The sequence below is a fragment of the Microtus pennsylvanicus genome, unplaced genomic scaffold, assembly GCF_037038515.1.
Source record: "Microtus pennsylvanicus isolate mMicPen1 unplaced genomic scaffold, mMicPen1.hap1 Scaffold_57, whole genome shotgun sequence".
Classification (NCBI taxonomy): domain Eukaryota; kingdom Metazoa; phylum Chordata; class Mammalia; order Rodentia; family Cricetidae; genus Microtus; species Microtus pennsylvanicus.
In genome coordinates, this window is record NW_027460991.1 from 1 (window position 1) to 5,000 (window position 5,000).

Genomic DNA, 5,000 nt, shown 5'->3' on the forward strand with positions numbered 1-5,000 from the left:
GGGAACTGCCGTTGCCGCCTCCTTCCCTCCCTTCCTCCCTCGGTCCCTCGGTCCCCCTCGGTCCCCCTCGGTCCCCCTCGGTCCCTCCCTCTCACCATGCCCTAATGGTTGCAGAAGCCCCTGGCCCATCTAGTCCTGTCACCGATCTGTCAGACACGCTCTTTGTTTCCCCGTGAGCGAGCGATCGATTCGCCTGCTTTCCTAGCTGCCTGTGGTCTCGGTCGTACTTTCGTTTTCGTAGCCCCGAATGTCCAGCCCGGCCCGCCGTTCACCGTGTTCGGGGGTGGGATGGGGAGGGGTGGGGGAACCGACAGGGGAGTTCCCTGTCCTGTTGTGGGCCCGTGCCACCTCCGGGCGTGAGCGTGGAAGGACGCTGTCACGCCAGAGAAGGTGAAGACGCCGCCGCCGCGGTCGCGGCCGAACGAGCGAGCGAGCGAGCGAGCGATCTATGGCGGTCGGTTGTCGGGCGCCCCCTAGCGGTGGCCTTTTTCTGCAACGCTCCTGGTCCTCGGTCGTTGACGAGGACGGGGCGAAATGGCTTTTGTGAGGCGGAAAGAATGACGAGAGTCCCGGCCCGGCAGGCGGGTGTGTCCCGGAGTCGGTGTCGTGCTTGGGGACGGTCTCTGTGTAGGAGGTTGTGCCGGAAGAGTCACCCATGGGTGTGTGCGTTGGGGATGGAACCCAGTGACGGGACCAGCTGGAGAGGGTGCTGGGAGACTTGAGCGGGTCGACCAGAAGGCTTCAGTCGTTCGCGTACTCCCGCTAGGTGTCGGGTCCACCCGGGCCCAGGATCGGTGAAATACCTCGGCTTTAAAAGTTGCTTTTCCCTTTCTTTTTCTCTCTTCTAAAGAGCCCTGGGACCCGGCGACCCGAGGCCGAGAGGAGGCGATGGTTGATCCCGGCTTCCCCGCTGCCCCGTCACGGACTCGTTGGGGTCTCGGACCTTTTTTTTTTTTTTTTTTTTTTTTTCCTTCCTCTTGCCAGGAACCCTCGGTCCTCAGCAGCGGCGGGCCTTGCCATCCTGAGGCCGAGAGGAGGCCGTGGTCCCGGCTTTCTCGCCTCCCTGTTCCGGACTCTCGGAGCTTTTTTATTTTCTTCCTCTTGCCAGGAACCCTCGGTCCTCAGCGGCGGGCCTTGCCATCCGGAGGCCGAGAGGAGGCCGTGGTCCCGGCTTCCTCGCCTCCCTGGTCCGGACTCTCGGAGCTTTTTTATTAATATTCTTCCTCTTGCCAGGAACCCTCGGTCCTCAGCGGCGGGCCTTGCCATGCTGAGGCCGAGAGGAGGCCGTGGTCCCGTCTTTCTCGCCTCCCTGGTCCGGACTCGTTGGTGTCTCGGAGCTCTCCCCCGCCCCTTTCTCCTGCCCTCGGTCTTGCGAGAGCCCAGCGGCGGGCCTCGTGTTCTCGAGGCCGAGAGGAGGTGGTGGTCCCGGCTCCCCTGTTCACTGGTCCCCGGTTTCTTGGACTCGAGATTCCCCCCCCCCCAAGTTTTTCTTCTTGCCCTTCTCCATCCATCCCTAGCGGCTGGTCGCAGGGTCCTCGGCCGGGAGGAGGCTGGGCGCCCGGCTTTCTGGCATGTCCACCTCGCTCTCTCGGTCCTTTCATGGTTATGAGGTCGACCAGTTGTTCCTTTGAGGGTCGGTTCTCTTGTTTATGGGGACATTTTTGGGACATTTCACCCACCCTCACTTTCAGGAGTTCTGTGTGGTCTGTGAATGACTCCCCGTGCCTGTTGCCATTCTTCTAATAATTGCTATCTGTCCTTATTGTACCTGCAGATAGGTGCTGACACGCTGTCCTTTAATTGGGTGACATTAAAGGACGCTAGGTGGCGGTCTCTCTTCCGAGCCTCACTGGGTGTTATTTTCCCCCGTCTAGCCCAGCCCGCGTCTCGCTGCTGTGCTTTCCCGTGAGGCTTTTTGAGATGACCGGCTTCCTTGCAAAAGCCCGTGGTGAAGCGTGTCAGGCGTCCCCGCTTCGTGGTTTGTCACCCGTTCTGTTTGGATGGTGGGACCCGTCCCTCGATGCTGCTCCCTTACCGTTCCGGTGCTTTTTTTTTTTTTCTTTTTTTTTTTTTTTTTTGCGGGCGGGGACCAGGTTGTGGAGCTCCCGAGTCTCTCCTCCATGGTCCTCTGCTCCCGTGTGCCTCCCGAGCGCACCGGTTTTTTTTTTTTTTACCCCCCCTCCCAGCTTGTGGAGCTCCCGAGTCTCCATGAGTCCTTTTTGGGTTGAGGGTGGCCCGGCCCTTCTGCTGCCTCATGTTATGTGCCTCCCGAGTGCACTCCTCTTTAATTGGATTCCCTGTTGACCCCCCACCGCTCTTTTTTGGTGTGGAGGTGTGAAGGGTTTTCTTTTTTTTTTTTTTTTTTTTCTGTGGCATGTGTTGGGTCTGTGGTTGATCTCTCGCTCGATTCTTCCCGGTTCTGCTTTGTTGATCGATGTGGTGCGCTTGCCCTGTGTTCATTCGGGCCGGAGGCCTAAGCCGCGCCAGGCGAGGGACGGACATTCATGGCGAATGGCGGCCGCTCTTCTCGTTCTGCCAGCGGGCCCCTCGTCTCTCCTCCCCACCTTTACCGGTGGTGTGTGGAAGGCAGGGGTGCGGTTATCCGACCCGAGCCCTGTGAAAGCCCCCCCGCACTCCTCGCTGTGGTTCGTGGGGGTTCCTGTGAGGCGCGCCGGGTGCTTTGTTCCCCGTCGCGCGTTTCGCTATGCCCACCGCGTGTGGGTCTCTTTGGCCCTCCTCCCTCCGAGCCGGGGGAGGGTCGGCTGATTGCCGCGTTACGTGCCCCTCCCGACCGGGCTCGTGTGCACGCGCCTTGCTTGTGATCCTCGTGGTGCTCCTGGAGCGTTCCAGGCCGATCTTCAGAGTTGCCCGGTTCTGAGCGGCGGCGGCGTTTCCCGGTTCTCTGACGTGTATGCCTCCTGTGTGCGGTACGGCCATTAGCGGTGTTCCTCTGCGAGGTGTGTGATCCCGAGGATCAAGAAAAAAAGGGGGTCGAGGCGAGCGGGTAAGAGAGGCTCGCTGCGGTAAGATGGCTCTCTCACGGCCGTCTCGTGAGATCGGGCGAGCGGCCCACCACGCGCTGCCTTCTCCCGTAGGCGGTGAGCCGTTGGGTGGTGTTGAGCGGTCGCGGCCGGCCTTTTTAATTTTCTTCTCACCGTTAAAGGTGGTCCGTCGGTGACGGACTGAGAATTGCCTCCCCGCCTGGTGCAGACCCGGTGGGTGTTGCCGCGGAGGCAGGCCTGGCTCTCGGGGGACCTCTTGTGTAGTATGCTTTTTCTCGGTCCGGTCCCCCGTGTCCGCGAACGCTCAAGAGTACGCCCCGGAAAGGAAGAAAAATCCTTACCGATACCGCAGACCCCCCCGCCTCGCCGCGCTCGAGATCATCGAGTGGTGTGTGTGTCGCTTCCCCTGCTCTTGCGCTGCCGCGACCGGAGGCTCGTCGGGCCGGGTCCGTCCCGCCTGCCCTCAGTGAGAAAAAGTGCCTTCTCTAGCGATCCGATGGAGAGAGGGTGTGCTTGGGGTCGCCCCGGCACGCCCCGACCGCCCGATGCGCGTAGCTTCGGCCGGGTGCCCCTCGCCGCGTCCCGTCTTTGGGGGGGGAAACCCGAGCGTTTGTGTCACCCGCTGCGGCCCGCGCCTCCTCGCTCCGAGTCCGGGGAGGAACCACGCGGGGCAAGAGAGCGTGTCGTGGACTCGGCTGGCGTGCCGTGTCGGAGCCTGGGACGTGTTACCCGTGGCGGGGAAAGAAGGGGGCGCGTGCGTGCACGCCCGAGTGCCGCGGGACCCCGATTCCCCCGCTCCCCCGAGGGTGCGTACGCGCCTCGGTCGGGGCGCGGAGCCGAGCGGGAAGAGCGGGGCTGGGTGGCGGTGGGCTCCCGGGCCCCACCCGTCCACCGTCCGTGCCCGCCGCGAGCGGTCCCTCCCGCGCTTCCCCGTCTTTGCCGTTCCCGCGGACCGCGGCCTCGTCGCGCGCGTCGCGTGCGTGCGTCGCTCGTGTTGTGTGCCGTGTGGAGGTCGCCTCGCTCCCCCTCCCCGGCAGCGTTCCCACGGTTGGGGAGCAGCGGTTGACCCGTCCCTCCTCGGGGTCGGGGATCCGGTTCTGGCTTTGCGGGGTCGTGACCTCTCTCTCGGGTGCGGCCTTTGGAGAGAACGGCGGTCGGTCGTCTCCCGGCGCGTCGCCGGACGCGTCGGGGCCCGTCGCCGCCGGAGGGCCTTCCTTCGGCGTCGGCGGGCGCGCCTGTCTCGGCGGTGGGTCCGTGCGAGAGGGTGCGAGAGGCAGGCTCTGCGCGTTTTGGGAACCTCGCGAGGGAAAAGGAGGCTTAGCGGACGTCCGTCGTCTGCGGCGTGGCGGTGGGTCCGCCGGCCGAGGTGCGTCTGGGGACTCTTCCGGCCCCGTCGTCGTCGTCCTCCGGGAAGGCGCGTCTCGTGTGGGGAACCGCCACCGCACCGGGTTGGGTGCCTGGCGGTGAGATACCCCCCACTTGCGTGCTCTTTTCCTCCGGTGCGGCGGCGGGGGCTCCGGTCGATGACTCTCCCCGTCCCCGAGGTCCGGGCCCGTCCGAACGTCGTGGGCCGCGGCGTCCCCCCTCACGTCCCTCGAGGGGAAGACCGTCCGCGTGTCGTCGTCTCTTTCCCTCCTCCCGCCTCTCCCCCGCGTTTGCGAGCACGCGCGCGGCCCGGTTTTTCGCGGCGTCCCGGTCCCCGCCGCCTCCGCCACTCGTCCGGGGGCGGCCGCCGTCCGTCTCTCCCGCCAAGCCCGTTGGCGCGGTGTGTCGTCTCCCGCCCGGCCGGTTCCCGGTCTCCCGACCCCGCCCGGAGCGGGTCCGGGATCATCCCGCTCTCCCCGGCGTTGCGCCTCGCTGCCGCGTGTGTGTGGGGGGCCCGCCGCGGCCCCACACCCGCCCTCGAGCGCCCGCCCGCGGCCGCCGGCTTGGAACCGCGGCGTGGTCAGTAGGCGCGGTGCGTCGCGCGGGAGCGCGTCCGTCTCGCGGCGGCTCGGC